This window comes from Maniola hyperantus, chromosome 6 (assembly GCF_902806685.2).
Source record: "Maniola hyperantus chromosome 6, iAphHyp1.2, whole genome shotgun sequence".
NCBI lineage: Eukaryota > Metazoa > Arthropoda > Insecta > Lepidoptera > Nymphalidae > Maniola > Maniola hyperantus.
Window position 1 is genome coordinate 5,768,233 of NC_048541.1, and position 17,913 is coordinate 5,786,145.

The window sequence follows — 17,913 nt, forward strand, 5'->3', positions numbered from 1 at the left end:
ATAGATGATGTGAATGAATTAATCATGTCATATTTTAGACATCTGACTGGTTGACTAAACAATTATCTGTATCGCTTCGGTGGAAACCGGGCCTAAGCGTCACGTTATGGACGGCGCGTCCCTACGAACTAGCAGTGAAACAGTGATACAAAATGAAAAACCTTTAGAAACGACTAAAGCACTTGACAAACGCATCGCTTAGATAGGCTTTTCTCCGAATATAGGTACGATTTGCTACCTTTACCACAGACGATTATTCGCTTATCTGTGAAATTTACAGTTTGAATTTTTTGATAGCTATGAAAAAATAAATTAGGTATAAGTAAGTAACATACAAATTAATTTCCTTACTCGTGGTCTCGGGGCTACCGGACTAGCGGAATGTGCTCTCTTGTAGAGCAAAGGTCGCGCCGGTTTCTTCATTGTAACTTCGTGTTGGTTATCTATTGCAATTGGTTAGATAAGTTCGAGGTGCAAAGTCTAAGCGAAGTGACGAAATTTTCGAAAATATGACAAAGTAAACTGAACTTCAATCCGCTATGAACCTTACGTATTTTTAATATAGAGCAGTAACTTATACTGGCTTCCCACAGTCCGTGATTCTGCGGAGGCACCGCGCACAAGGCGTGGACTTGGGTGGCCTGTTAGGATTTCGGAGTGAGTTCGGCTGGCTGGAGTGATACGGTGGGAAGCCGCACCAGAGGTCTTAATATGTACAACGGGTAGCTATATCTGAGTGTGGAAAAGAAACCCAGGTAGAACAAAATGTCCACTATCACTCCAGTACTAAGCACTACCACGGACAATACTCTTCCTATGGTGCGTCCGTGCGGGCTGGTCCGCGTGCGTCCGCAATATCACGCACCGTGCGTTCACCATCGCCCATCAGTGCGTCCTCTCATTGACGCACGCACTCGAGTCTTTCCGCAACTTTTCTTTTTAGTTTTAATAAAAATAATAAAAAACCCCCTTTTAATAAAGTTTAGTATAGGTACTTTGTAACATTTAGACGTGCACCCGCCATCTCTTCGATTCCGCATCAATATGCCATGAGCATTATGTATTCAAAAAATGCATATGTACTTAATTAAAAAAACAGTTTTCCGAAGTTTGGCACTTATCTAAAACTAATATTATGTTTTCACATCGAGTTAGCGCTATCATCGAAATTGATAAAATTGATCGCAAATAATACTTTTAACTACCGACCAAGGTGAAACTCAAGGTTTTGATTAAAATATTTGTTATACCTAGTACCTGCCTATACAGATGATGACGATGGTGATCATGGCTAGTGGTTTCTTTTGGGTTTAAGATTAAGCTTGATAGAAGCTGAAAGTTGGTATAGCGCTTCTCTTGTGAGCTCAGCCAGTTCGGCCGTGGTGGGTTCATAATCACAAGAACTAGTTCCAAGTCAACGTCAATCAAAAAAAATCAAAGTTTCATATTTTGTCAAGCAATTTCTCAAATTTCCCACGGACTCTCGAACTATGCTATTCGTAACGTAAATTCAAACAAAACATAAATTCGTAACGTAAAAAGACCTCCATGATTTAAAGTTACATTTAATAATTATTTGGATTTAACTTGGATATATATTTTATAGTTGATGTGTAATATTTTTACCTGAAAGCGGGTTAGAATTGCTTGTCGATTTTAACATTGTGGATATTTTTTAGAATTTTCTTATTTTTTATACTTACTAAAACTTGAACTCACGACTTGAAGATTTTGACAATTCTTTACGTTTGACGTGCATAAGTAACCTACGTCATGAAACAATAGACAATAAGTAGTCTTTTATTCCTTGGATGGATGTTGAAACTCAAAAAAGTATCAAAACTTCGAATACGAATATTATATTTGTTATTCTTTTTTATCTTAAAATAGGGAAAAGTGGGGGGGCATCAAAGTTGTCAGTTTTATAGGCGTTGTCTTAAAAACAGGGCAATAAGGAACTACGTTCACATGGTTTTATTGCAGGTATCGTTCAATGGGTTATAAAAGAAGAAAAACCGTGTGCTATTAAATTAGAGGGTGGAAATTGAAGATGGGGTGAAAAACCACCCCTTTTGGTTTTTTCAATATATCTCGTAAACGAAGCAAAATTTTGATATTGTGTATAACACTTTTTGTAGACAATCAAATTCCCATCGGAATAGTATTTTCAAATATAAAAAAACCATATCACAACAGTCGAAACAAACATGATAAATAAGCCAAAATTTCGATATGTAATTTTAAACTATCTTTAACCCGAGAAACGTCAGAAGTTACAACTAACGTGAGATATCTACAAAATAAAATATTTATTCCATTCGTTTTAAGTACATTTTATTTATCTTCGTACCTACTGGTAGTGAGGTAAATGTATTTTCAGCGGCCACCGCGCGCGAACTAAATAACGGCGTGTTCGGCCGTGACCCGAAAGCGTTTCAATACTAACGAAAATCTAACGTAAAACGAAATATTTTAATAATTTTGTAGAGCACCTGGGCTAATTTGAAATCGCCTGCTTCCGTCTATTCCGTATGTACAAATTAGGTCAACAAACCAAATCATAATACAGGTCCAGACTTCAAGTGAAATAATAGCTAAATATTCTAACAGCCCATATGAAAATTCAGCGACAGACGAAATTTATTTCCTTTTTTTTATAATGACCATTTGGACAATTTTTAGTGATAATTTTTTCTACATGTACTTAAATATACTTATTTTTATTATGTGGACTTTTAAGAAAATTTCTAAAAAATATGTTTTTGTTTATTAACATACTTTACTTTTAAAATGCTTTAATATTGCCAAAGGTACCCTATTTGTTAGCCTCCGCGTCCGTCCGTCCGTCTGTCAGCGGGCTGTATCTCGTGAACCGTAAAAGAGTTGAAATTTTCACAGGATCTGTATTTTAGCGTTTAAACTACCGTGAGTGATTTCCATTATAAATACTATCTGTCCCGGCTTACTCACGTATGTAGTCGGGCTAACGTCGACTACACACGTGAGTAAGCCGGGACAGATAGTATTTATAATGAATCTGTATTTCTTATTGCCGCTATAACAAGTACCTACTTAATAAGAATTTCAAAATGGCCGTCATTAAAATAATAAAAAAAGTGATTTATTGTACGACGATAAAGAACCCTTCGTGTGCGAGTCCGGCTCGCACTTGACCGATTCTTTATTCCATTACAGCTAGTACTCACATTTTATGTTTTGTTCTGGTATGTGTTTATGAGTGAAATATTTTCGCTCTATTGTGTGAATCCGAGGGACGGTTCATTGACATTTTCACAGCATTGAGCTTTTATTGGGATCACCTATTTCTATACAGCTTTCTGTGCCTAGCGATATGAGTAATCAATACAAATATAAACATGATCAGAAAAGGCATTTCGTATGATGACTGAGCACTTCAAAGATTTAGGGGTTATGACCCACAGAGAGAAGGTTTTACTGCAGATTGCAAGTGCTTACTTATTACGACAATCCACGAGCAATATGCCAGAATACTCAGGTCAACAACGCTTATCGGGTGCGAGAGGCTCGGCGATAAGACGGTCTGCGCACAAGCAGCCGTCAGTGCCGTGACAAACGCCGGCGCATCAACTTCCAGCCGCGGCCAATTTCGCTGAAACGGTAGCGTTTCTCAACACGTTTTCAAAATATAAACAAATTACTTAAGTACACAACTGCTATGTACCAGACTGCCGACAAGTGTTTAGTAAACTTCAGTGTTGTGACAGCGAAACTTTTTACTTGTGCTGTTTAACAGAACGAAAACGTCAGTTTACTGGGTGAGTTCTAAATTCTAATCCTGTACTAATAAAACATTTTCGTCACATACTTAGGATGTTATTGGAAATTAGTAATTAATAAACTATGTCTAATGTTAAATACTAACTAAAAGATACTAATCTAAAAGTGAACATCTTAAAAATTTACTTAAACAATGAAACTAAAACCTGTACTAATTGAAATCCCGTGTGAAAACATGAATTATTTTTCAGTTCGACAATGTTCGGTGTAAAAATAGGTCACTGCTCTCACGCGTCTTCGAATGCGATGTTTATTTGCTGATGATATTTGAGTGTGATGCGGAAGGGTAACAATAAATTCGTAATTGCCGGCGAGTAGCGCATGTAGCGATGAGTGTCGTCTGACAACAGTGCAGCCGACCGTAACCGGCAACTTGGATTTATTTTCACTTAGCTATAAGGTACCAACCTACTAGGTAAGTACTTATAATAACACTTTCTTTTACTAGTTCACCGCAAAATAAGCAAAGTCTGTGTTACGCGAGATCGTAACTCTCACTTTAAACTAGTAGGTAGCTGTACGATAGTAGCTAAGACCTATCATTATCACGTAAGGATTTCATATTTTCAACCTTTACCATATTAAAATTAGATTAAAATATTTTTGTCGGAGAATGATGTCAAATAAAGTCTCTATTCGCAATGGAACATTTTACCTAGTTCACTCAGGTAGAATTCTGTAAGTAGGTACCAATTTGAAATCATTTTCAAGAACGTGGACCGCCAAAAATGCAAAACGCCAAAACGTATCTCTTTTTAAGAGGTTAGAGTTAAAAAATGCCCAATTTTTTTTAACGAAAATATGTAATTTTAAGGAAAAGGTGACTGACTGACTGATCTATCAACGCACAGCTCAAACTAAGTACAGCACGGATCGGACTGAAATTTGGTATGCAGATAGCTATTATGACGTAGACATCCGCTAAGAAAGGATTTTTGAAAATTTAATCCCTAAGGGGGTTAAATAGTGGTTTGAAATTTGTGTAGTCCACGCGGACGAAGTCGCGGGGATAAGCTAGCTTTTTTATATCAGCCATGTCAGTTATGACTAACATTCTCCTTTCACCTCCAACTAAGCATAAAGCTTGTGCTTGGTGCGACAATTGAACCGCCAACTTTTCGGAGTTGAGTCCGCGCCTTTAACCGTTGATCTATTGAGGTTTTGTAGGTCTGTATCTAAATATGTATTTGGACTATTAATATTTTGTTCTATACAAGGTACCTAGGTACTTTGTTCGCAACAACCTAGGTATAATAGCACCAGCACCGACGAGTTAGGTACAGATAAAGTGTAGTGGATAAGTATATTTGACAATAATCTGTAGATAAAATATCTATATGGGTTAAAACAGTAGGTACCTAAATCGGGTAATAAAAGTAATCAAGTGTCTAGATATGATTAATGTTTTCATATAAAAAAAACATTTGCCGACAGCCTATTGACAAACCAATTATTGATAACACCAAGTAATAACTTCTAACATTTAATGTAAAATGTTAGAGAATGGTAGTATATGGTATTATACTTAATAGAGCCATTTTTATTTTTACCAACCGGAAGCCATTGCTTCCGGTTGGTAAAATAAAAAAATAAAATAAAAAAATAAAAAAAAAACTAGAGTGCCATTGCACTCTAGTTTATTTCTTGGTCTTAAAAAAGAAATGATGTCGTAGCCGTATCGTTAATTTACACACGACACAACAAATTGCGTAGCGCTTGTCCGTAGTATTTGTTCATGATAGACTTTTTTTTTTTATCCATCTATTGATTGTGATCTATTTTCCCGAACTGTTACTATTTAGCGTTTGCTCTACCTGCTTACTAAAAAGCGGTAAAGTTGAAACCGTGAACAAATCAAGTAAGGCAGGATTGGTACAGTTTTGTTTTTCACAATGTTAAATAATATGTGCTGTTCAAAAAACATTAAGTAGAAGTACTTAGGTACCCATCGACTTAATGATTGAATATCATCGAGTACTGGAAATATAGGAAATTTTAGGTATACAAAAATAAAATTTAAACACGTGTCACAAACATAATATTATACTTTGTATCATTTTGGCAATCATCTATATAAATGTGCAAGATATATTATTATTGTAAATTATAAACAATATAAATAGAAACTAAACACATACTTAATATAATAGTCGAATTATCACTGATATTAGATGTGCCTTACTTATGTAGGGTATTTTATTTATCAGATAGTTAATTTGTGGAGCAAAACAATAAAAATAGGAAAACTTAATCCCCGTACATTTTGAAATAAGACCTACTTGCCTATTGGTAAATGGTAAGTGGTGAGCACTAGGCTAGGCACCACGGAAGTATAAAGTACCTTTTCTGAATTTTGTGATAAGTTGGAGTTAGGACCTACCTACCATACTTACATCAGTAAAATATGGTCTGTTGGACCATTGATCATATTGCGATAGTTTTTGTCGAGACAGAAAAACAAAATGATCATGTAGACAACTAAACATATTTGCATGTCAATTGACGAAACATAATGGATAATTATTAATTTTATGTTAAAATTTTATGTACAATATTTCTTGCAAATAAATAATTTCATTCATTCAAAAATTTCAACTTTACAGCGATGGATCTTCTATTTCAAAATGACTGAAAATATACGGATACGCGGACAGACCGGCGGCGCGCACGGACAGGCGGACAAGACGAAACTGTGATTCCTTGTTTGGCTACGGAATCTAAACATTTACATTACTAGGCCTAAATAAGAGCTTTCCGCTTCTATAGAACATTTTTGTAGACTTTATTGATTGCTCTACGTAACATTTTATACCTACTTACTGATTTGTTTATTTAATAACACCACGGTCAGACGATTCTAGGGCCGTTCTAAAATAAATAATTGACTTACTATTAATACTTTCCTACGGTTTTATCGTATGTGTGTATCAAAGATTTTATAAAACTCGTTATGATTATTAATTTATGATGACACTTTACTGTAGTTTAAACTTCGACAATTAATATAATAAGATTAAAATACTTGTAAAAAATATTTAAATTTGTAGTTTTGACAAAGAAAACTTATTTACCTAATAAGTACCTAGTAAGTATCAGTACCCTTATTGTAAATGCGAAAGTGTTTTGTTTGTTGGTTTGCCGGTTTGTCCTTCAATCACGTCGCAACGGTGTAACGGATTGACGTGATTTTTTGCAAGGGTATAAATAAAGACCTGGAGAGTGACATAGGCTACTTTTTATCCCGGCAAATCAAAGAGTTCCTTCGGGATTTTTAAAAACCTAATTCCACGCGGACGAAGTCGCGGGCCTAGTTTTTAATAAAAACAAAATCATAGGTACCTACCTACCTACCGGTACGGTGACCGATATTTATCAGCTTATGTAGTTACCTACTGAGCTGGTATATTAAGTAGATACATAAGTATTATAATAAGCATATCCTACATGAATGTAAGTACAACAAAATTAATCATTTCTATTGTTGTTAGTTAACTACTGTTATATTGGTGGTCTTTGCTCTTTGATAACAATCTAAGAGAACGGTTCATAAAATTCATATATGTAAATAATAGGTATATCTACTATCTACGCTCATCACATGAATGGGACATTGAATTGCGTTATTATGTCGCTCATGATGCTCTAATATGCCTGAATACGTACTCACTTCCTCCAACTGCGATCAATCTTACTTTTATGATGCACTAGGACACGTTTATTTGAATTTTATAAGCGATCAAAATCAACATTTCTTATAATATTATTAGATGCAGATACCTATCTTTATTATGAAGGATTTGAATTTCTATTGCTAGCAAGTCGTGGCAGCCCCCTGCCTACTTACCTACTTACAATTTTTTACACCTTTATTAGGTAGGTACCTGTTTGTTTTCTCCCAAAGCTACCATGAATTAAACTTCATAGTCGCTGGTTGTTCACTGTGTTGCAGACAATACGCAGAGAAATTTTCAGCTTTTATAAAACAACGAAGGTCTAGTACCCGCTGGCTCTTAGTCCATTACAATATCCATACAGAAAATTACGTCAACAAGTTCCTCCGTTAATGCTTAAAAGTTAAAATAAGGAAAGCTTAAAAAATAAATAAGTAGGTACCTACGTAGGTAGGACTGCAAAGCCACGTTAGACTAGGGTCTGGACCGTAGTATAATAAAATGATGTGATTTTTTGTAAAGCGGTCTGCGGTAGGTTATGGGGTTAGCCGTTATAATTAACAGTAGCCGAATAATTTTAAAAATCACGATTTTTATTTATTTTTAACATGAATTTTACACTGTACGGAAGGTGAATAATGACGTCACAATCCGTAAACGACAATTTTTTAAATATTTTAACATAAAAATATAATAATTTCTGCGGGAAAATATTTTTTATGTCAAAACATTTAAAAATATTTGTCGTTTACGCCTTGTGACGTTTAATTCTTTTAAAAGTGAATAAAAAGCATAAATTCTAGCCCCATAAACTACCGCTATACAAAAAAATCACATCATTTTATTACTACAGTCCAAGACCCTATTCCGCTAGCTGAATTTATAGACTAGACATCAAACTGCAAACATCAATTAATTAACTGGACGTTCCCCACACACTTCCCGCTTAACATTTGTTGGGGTCAGTTGTAATTTGTAACCTTTATATCTTCTCAAATGTGTAAGATAGACCGTATGACCACATCATATTCAATCTTAATAAATTAGAGGTAGAATGGTCACCTTCATTTTTGGTATCACCCACCTAACAAACCTTTTAAATAAATAATCCGACATTAAAAGCACTGAAAATCATTATTACTGACTTAGTTATGTTATTAGTAAAAAAGATCTTCAAAATCGGTTCAATAGATTGTGAAAAAATCGCGAACATGGAGGAGCACCTGCGAATGGATGTAGGGCCATAGCATGATCACAGAGTAGGACATAACTCGTGTAGCATGGTGATGGTGACTAAATAGATCGACATCCACTACGCAGGTTCAAGGTCAGTGAACTTTTTACGTGACACCAACTGTATCAGCCGTTGATTTATCTAATACCTACTGTACCCGCGACTTCATCTATGTGGATTTAGGATGAACAAATCCCTCGAGAACTCTATTCCAGTTCTTTAAACCCATGCAAAAAATCACGTCAATCCGTCGTTACTTTGATTTTTTTGAATTGATGGATAAACCAACAAATTAACAAACCAACATAAACCATACTTTCGCATTTATAATAATATGGTTAGTGATTGCTTACCTACTTGTACACAGATCCAGAAGGTGAAACATGGCGATGAAGGAGTGGCTGCAATGGCTGCCGCCACCACGCTCGCTGCTGGCTCTGCTCATAGCCATCGCAGGCTTCAGCGGCCGTCTCTTCGCAGCGCACGTGACGCACTCGCCGACCCTCCTCGTCGACACTTGCCATTCCCTCTGCCGACTCGTTGGTCTAATTACCACATTACTAGCCTTCAAGGTAGGTAAACTCTCTCTTTGCTTCGCTGCATATTCCTCAATGCTGAGGCATCGTGAGTCACAACCCCTTTCCATTAAATAACAAGCGATGGGTTCCCAGATCCTTCTGCATACCTAAGTATAGGTAAATCTTTACAAATAAATAAAATTGAAATATCTATCTATTATTTTCACATGTGGCCTAATTGTGGTTAACGTTGACCTAATTTTCCGGCCGAAAATGGTCGTTCGTTCTCTGCATGCGGAATGATCTGCAAATCCATCGCATTATTAAGTAGGTATCCCAAGAAAACTTTACTGTTAATTATTATGTGATTAATGGTATGGAAAGGAGTCATGCGACCCAAGTGAGTGCATTATATTGACATAGCCGTTATTTTACATGAACGCGTTATTTTTAATTTTTTGTCTAGACAGACAAAAAAAATTATAATAAACAAAACCCGGATAACCAATCAGATAGATATCTGATTGTTTATCCGGGTTGTTTCGGAAATCCACATTGTTTACCATATGTAGAGTGCTGGTAACAAAGAGCAAACAGAGCAAAATGATGCCATGTTCAAAATTAACTTTATATAGGTACCTATACTTAGGTAGGTAATTTTATCAGGTAGTTAAATAGTTAAATGTGTGTACCACACATTTAACTATTTCTGACCATAGCTAAATTAGCACGAAGTTATTCGTCTTATCGCGTGAAATCAGTAATGACTGTTACAATTCATAGCTCATTTAATTAAGTAGGTAGGAAGCTAAAACGAATTCATTGCACAAGAAATAGCGAGTTTTAAATAATAACAACTTCATAAATCTACTTACGAGCATATTATGCTGACCGCACACTAGGTATAAACGAACCGATCGCGCTGAACGAAGTCTGATACTCCGCGTGCACCACCCCTACCAGACACCCTTAAAGTTTGTAAGTTTAAGGGTGTCTGAGTTGTCTGAGCCTTAAACTTTTAAACTTTAAGGGCGTCTGGCAGGGGGTTGCCACGACACTAGGTAAGTGTCTGGCAATGCATGATTTCTAATACTATTCCGAAAAAAATATAAAAAATTAGACTTTACAGTTTACACCTTCATTACCTGTTATCTCCCAAAGCCACCATGATCCATATTTCATAGTTGCTGATCGTTCCTCCCTGTATTGAGGACAATACGCAGATAAACTTTCAGCTTTTATAAAATAACGGAGATCTGGCACGCGCTGGCTCTCTATCTATAACAACTACTTATAGAGTCTAGGCTAGTTAGTGGTTAGCTAGGTCTAGTGATTAGACCAATGAGACAGTATAATTAAATATGTGATTATGTAAATCAGAAACTGAATTGTTGTTAATTGAATTTATTTTTAAAGTACGAAAGAGCAGACGAGGGAGCTGGGCGGGAAGGTCGCCTCCGCAACACATTCGGATGGGCGCGCATCGAAGTCGTCGGGCGGCTGTCCGTCCACGTGCTGTTCGCTTCATTCGCGCTCGCCCTCGTCGTGAATGCGCTCCAACTCGGCGTGCATTCCTCCCACGGCCAACCTCCCATATATCCGAGGGTGATAGTAGGTAGCGCTGTGATCGGACTCATGTTCCATGCTATCAACTACATGCTTCTTGCCGGTGAGCATCAAAACACCCAGAATGTAACACTTCGTTTAGGACGCGTAACAACAAGGAACTGTTTAACAAAAACTTTTGATAACCATGTTGCGGAGCGCGCTCCACAGTATGAATAACTCTTCAGAAGTTATCTGAACGCCGAACGGGCGCTGTGTGACCCCCCGCCTCATACCGTAATATTGTACCGTACCGTACCGTAATACCTCATATTGTAATCTCGACCTGTCGCGAACTTATACCTAGTTAGGTATAAGTTGCTTACTGCCAGTTGGCAGTAAGCACTGTATTAGATGTAAGTACAATCGACTGCAATCCCGCAGAGAATTTTTTGTTCTCTGGTTCTTCTTTGTTAGGAAGTGCATTCGGATTTCCGAACCGGTGCTACTTCAAGTAACTAGTGTTTAGTAGTTCGTGAGGCCTTTCAGAGGCGTCTTGTAAAATAATTGAATAATAAAATATTCTTGTTATGTTCAGACTTTTTGCTGCATGCCCTAAATTCTTAATAGCTCAACCGATAAATGGGCGGATAGAAAAACGAAAGGTCGCAAGTTAACCCTAACCTATTGAACTAGTATTGATGCAGTTTATTAGAAATTATTCGTATGAGGTTTTTATTAAGTTCAATATTCATATAACATTGTTATTATAATACTATCTGTCCCGGCTTACTCACGTGTGTAGTCGACGTTAGCCCGACTAGTTTCGAACCCATACGGGGTCCTTTTTCAAGGGAGTCCGGTCTACGGGCAGCGGCACGTGCGTCCCGCAGTCAAAACCGCGGCGCGGGCGCGGACGGACTCCCTTGAAAAAGGACCCCGTATGGGTTCGAAACTAGTCGGGCTAACGTCGACTACACACGTGAGTAAGCCGGGACAGATAGTATTTATAATGGAAATCACTCACGGTAGTTTAAACGCTAAACATTGTTATTATTATTTTATCGAAATTACGACATGTGGTCTCACTGTGCCTGCGGTTAATAGGTAGGTATCAAACTTGTATCAAAGCATTATCGACCGCAGTGAGAAAGCGTTACATTGCTACATGAATTGCTTATCAGTATTTTCAAAATATTTTCTTTATTAGGTCGTGAACTGAGCTACAGTCGGCGACTAAGTGTGACGGAAGGAGGGGAAGTAGTTTTGAAGACTGGTTCTGCGGAGCCTGTGCTTGCTCATGCGCCCACCGATATTGCCAGTAAGATGTTAATTCATTTATGCATTTACATATTTACTTACTCATATATAAGTTGGTACAGTACAATTTTATGCTAGCTATAATAGATAGTTATTACAATTACTTATAATTTATTTAAGGTAGGTACCTAGTGTTTTAGATTTGATAAAGTACGACATCAAATTTTGATGTAAAGTTCTGCCCTGAAATAACTGGTCTGTGAATGAGTTGATAGGCACGTGGTTAGGACGACGACCCATGCGGGCGCGGGTTTGATTTCTATATCTACGTACCTAATAGGCACAATCATGTATAGATAAAAACGTATTGACTACCTAATTAGATAGGTACAATATGGGTACAATGGATAATTTCATGTATATACAGTGACGTCATTCAAACGCTAACAGATGCGGTTCTACCGTACCGTAGTGAGTGAAGGAATAGGTGTGTGTAAATCAAGCTGCTATAATACTTGAATAGATATATTATGTGCATGATTCAGGTAGTCTGTTTGTGATGGGAGCCGGGCTGACGCTGGAGTGGGAGCCCGTAGCTGCCAGGATCGCGGACCCGGCGCTCTCCGCCTCCGCGGCCATCATCCTCGTGATCTTCAACTATCCATTCAGTGAGTATCGTTATTTTACGAAGTAAGAATGTATGGTTCAGAATGTTGGGCGGTAAAACGGACGGATGAAAGGCGAGTACATGCAACAGTAATGCGAATGTTGAGATGGATGTGTGGTGTGACAAGGATGGATAAGATAAGGAATGAATATATACCGGGAAGTTTGAAAGTAGCGCCAGTGGTAGAAAAGATGGGGGGTAATAGGCTGGCATGGTATGGGCATATAATGCGGAAGGAAAGCCATGTCACTAGAAGAATGTTAAATATGCATGTGGAAGGGAAAAAAAGGAGAGTTCGACCAAAGAAAAGGAGGATGGATTGCGTGAAAGAGGATATGCGTGTTAAAAGGGGTGGGATAATACGTTTACGGATGACAGAAGTGAGTGGAAGAAGACATGTTGTGCCCACACCCCCACGTAGCGTGGGATAAGGTAGGAAGAAGAGAAATAAGAACTTAACAGAGAAATCAAGATCACATAAATTCTATGGGATTGATGGAAATGACGTAGGACGATTGTAGTCTATAAATTATCATACTTAGGTACATCACAAATTACAGGTAGTCATGACGTCTCAGTATCCTTACTCCTAGCTGTTCTAATCGCATATATACCTACTCGTAATAGTTGAAATCTTTCTCATTTTGGAGGAGATCTGTATAGGTAGTGTAGTACCTGATCCAATTTATATTGAGTACCTACTACCTAGTAGCATACTCTTCTAAAGGGCGCTGTGCATTATTTTTTGCCGCGTACTGTATTGTACTAACTTATCGACAGAGTACGGATAATCTCATCATCATCACATCATCATCAACCGATAGGACGTCCACTGCTGGACATAGGGTATCTTGTAGGGACTTCCACACACCACGGTCTTGCGCGCCTGAATCCAGCGGCTCCCTGCGACTCGTCCGTTCACACTAGTGTAGAGTACGGATAGATTGATATTAATTTCAACCTTTAGAGCTGTCTATTTTGTTGAGAGGTTGTGTACAACAGAATTAGCTTCATGGTGATCGTCTCTAAAATCAAAATCGCTACAGTGCCGTTCCGCGGGGTTGGTGCTCTTGCAAACGGTTGCCGGAAGTGCTTGGGCGCGTGCGACTTGCGCGCCCGCAGCGCTGCGCGTGCCCGGCGTGCTCGCCATACACGAGTTTGCACGTCTGGCAGCTGCATCGGGACCGGCTGGTTGCTACTGCTCACGTCTCTTACTGCTCACATGAGGGTACCTACCTAAATAAAACTAAATAGCTTCTGAGATTTCGTAAACTTGGGTCTCAGTACAAGGCTAAGTTTACAATAATGCTAGAATGTTTACCTATAGGTACCTACCTACGTACCTATGATAAAGAAATTGCTTGTCTATTTACATCTTTACAGAAAAATATTTTTATCGATATATTTTCAGGTAAGTACCTAGGTATTAGTTCATATTATTTTTATTTTTTCAGGCTTATTTACGAAGTTCAGGGATGGTGTGCGACATATCAAGCGCTATGGTATTGGGCCTGTAACCACTTCAGCCCGAATTCTCGCTGTCTGCTATCACTGGTAAGAACTACCTATTGAATATTATTATTAATTGAATATTATTTGAATATAATGAATATATACCTATTTATTTACATATCCTCATCCTCATAACCTACATAGCCTGCAGTAGGTACCTACTATGCGTTTAAAAGAAAAGCACCACCACACTAGTAGACAGAGAGCCAGCGCGTGCCAGACCTTCGTTATTTTATAAAAGCTGAAAGTTTATCTGCGTATTGTCCCCAGCACTGTGAGGAACGTTTGTGTGTATGTTTGTTTAAAGGTGTACAAAATCTTACGTCAAAGTACCTACCTATAAAGTTTAATTTTTTTATATTTTCTTTGGTAGGTATAGTATTAGAATTATAAATCACGTCATGCATGCCAGACACTTTTGTCGTGGCAACCCCTGCCAGACACGCTTAAATCTTTTAAACTATATGGTTGTCACTTGTCTGGCAGAGGGTTGCCATGATACTTTAGTTATCTGGCAATGCATGACCGTGATTTCTAATAGGTAGGTACCTACATAATATTCTGAAGAAAATATTACAAAAATAGACTTTATACTTGAAATAAGATTTTTCACACCTTTATTACCTGTTATGTCCCAAAGCCACCATGATATTATTTTCCAACTTGATAGGATTGGTCATACTCAGGCAATTAGCGAAGTATTTTGCCAATGTCACAACCCTATTTGAGCTACCGTATTTATTAATTCAAATTATACTTCATTAATATAATTATACTTGAGTTATTCAAAATTTTGACAGGTACAGAAGAGGAAAAGAAAATGTTGGTAGATTTCGCAAACGTCGCCTGCTCCTGTCCTTGCGCGAAGGAATGCACGGCGCCTCGCTGTTGCCAGGCGCCACAGATACCTTCCATTACGCGGTATTTATATGTTTAAAACCTTTGATGACATCTTGAACGTTTAAAACGTGTTTGAGATTTTATGAAGCATGTTCAGAATTCCTATTTAAATATCTGAGCCCGTCTCCGTGGCCTAATAACATTTTGTGAGATGTGTAATGTTGTGTTAAATGAATCGCACGAATATTTAGCTAGGCTCAAGTCTATGATAATTATGAAGATCAACTACCGCCCTACATCTGCAAAATGTTCAAAACGTCCAACTCATAAGCGCCGTCTAAGGTATCCACTTCTCTCCTATATCATTCTGAATAACAATAACTTTATTTATTAGTCGTCAATGTCAGGTACAATTCAACAAACTGCAATACCTACTAACATTCCTCCATCATCGCAGCTACCATGGGCCGGGACATTATGAATTTTAGGAGTTGGAACGTTATTCAGTTGTAACCTTGTTCCCACCGTGTTCCCATCATAACAATCAAGTTCGGAACCTCATAGCTACCATTTATAAAGCAATTACGCTACGACTGATTGGTTGTCTTTTTTTTTAATAAATATTTTTTGTCACATCGAGATGTAGGTATATAAGTAAGTAATATATAAGTATAATCACCATCACACCACAGACTTTTGTTATACAAAAATCAATACAGGGTAAAAGCTCATTTTTAGGACTGCGTAAATTATTGTGAGGATACAGTAGGTACTAATTTTTAAGATAAGTAATTAATTTTTTGTGAGGAAAAACTCCGAAAAAAAATTTCAACTTTTATTATCTTTTACCTAAAATCGTCACAAATTATAGTGTGGGCAACAAGCTTTGTATTTTATGATAACGTAACCTAGGATGTAAATTTTATACGCTTAAATGCTCATAATTTAGTTTTGTACATACTTACATACTTTTAAGTAAGATAAGATAGATAAGTACGGTAAGATAGATATAGCTAAGTAACAACCTTCATTTGAATGTTTATATAAGAATACCTAGTTATTATGTTTACATCGAAGGTACCTAATACAAAAAACAAAATCAGTACAACCAAAGAACTTTCGAAAACTAAACCAGCAGATTTTATTTTTAACTCTAAGTATTTAGTGAAAGTAGTTAAACGTTATTTGTGTATTTACTTTCACCTACTTATTAGTTTCTAATAATAGGTACCTACATACCTACTCGTAGGTAAAATAATATATAAAATGGTATAAAATGTACGTACTTTTTGTGAAATAGGTACCTATCTGTATTCTATTTTTTTGCTTAAAAAACCGGCCACGTGCGAGTCAGGCTCGCGCACCGAGGGTTCCTCGAGGGTTTAGTACAGTCGTATTTAAAGATTCATAAAAATAAATAAAAATCTGTTTTAGAATTCACAGGTGAAGCCCTTTCATATGATACCCCACTTGATATAGTTATCTCACTTTGATAATTGAAAATAATAATTATCAGTTCATGACCATTCATTTATGATGTGTGATGTAACCACAAATTCACGGTTTTCAGATTTTTCCCCTAATGTCTGCTATAAGACCTACCTACCTGCCAAATTTCATGATTTCAGGTCAACGGGAAGTACGGGTTTCTTGACAGACAGACGGACAGACAGACAGACAACAAAATGATCCTATAAGGGTTCCGTTTTTCCTTTTGAGGTACGGAACCCTAAAAATGAAATCTTTAAAATGAATTATAAAAGCCATAATACTATATCTTCTCTATTTATAAAAATGAATCGCTGAATGTGTTGCTGATCGCAAATCTCGAGAACAGCTGAACCGATTTCGCTAATTCTTTTTTATAATATTCCTTGAAGTAGGTACGAGGATGGTTCTTTTGGAGAGAAAAATAGGCTACTTGACAATTTTTTTAAGTTGGTCTTAAATGGTTAATATTTGTCCTATTATATCAAAAAAATTAACACTATATTTTTTTGCGCCCTAAAAACCGTAAAACTTTAATTTAAAAAAATATTTTTTCTTAGACAGGTGAAAACACTGTCGGCCATGTTTGGCCGATAGATTATCTGTGCTCTGACGTCATGCATTTGTAAACAACAGTATAACCCAGGGTTATACTGTAAACAACAGTTAAAATGTTAACATGGCCGACAGTGTTTTCACCTGTCTAAGAAAAATATTTTTTTAAATTAAAGTTTTACGGTTTTTAGGGCGCAAAAAAATATAGTGTTAATTTTTTTGATATAATAGGACAAATATTAACCATTTAAGACCAACTTAAAAAAATTGTCAAGTAGCCTATTTAAAAAATTGTAAGTATTAAAAAAAATTGACTGTTAGGCGGTACGAAGTTCGCCAGGTCAGCTAGTAATTTTATAAACTGAAAGTAAAATTTTTCGATTGCTTATTGCTAACACTATCTTGTTTATACATTTTTAGATTTTTCTCGCTTGGCGTGAAATACCCAAATGACAGAGGGACAACTAAATGATTATGATCACCTTTATGGGTTTCTTTTTTCCTTTTAAGACACAGAACCCTAAAAACGAGCCCACTGATACACACACAGTAAACCTTTATTTTTAAATGAATACAGATGAGTATCAGATTTTTAATTAATTCACCTAACTAATATAAAAAATACTTTATGGAATATGTAATACACCTAGTTAGGTATTAAGTTGTCTTATTAATTGTGATGTTCCTAGACAGTATTATGTGACAAAATATATAACGTTGATAATATTATTCGACGCCTAAAATATATAACAATGTTGACAAATTATATGATGTGGTGTACAAAGTTTCGTTAATTATTCTAGA

The 17,913-nt window shown here is 36.7% G+C and overlaps 1 pseudogene; it reads left to right on the plus strand.

Annotated features, from left to right (window-relative positions):
• Window positions 1–3,577: 3,577 nt before the first annotated feature.
• On the plus strand, window positions 3,578–17,739 carry LOC117983275 (proton-coupled zinc antiporter SLC30A1-like; annotated as a pseudogene).
• The last annotated feature ends 174 nt before the right edge of the window (window positions 17,740–17,913 follow it).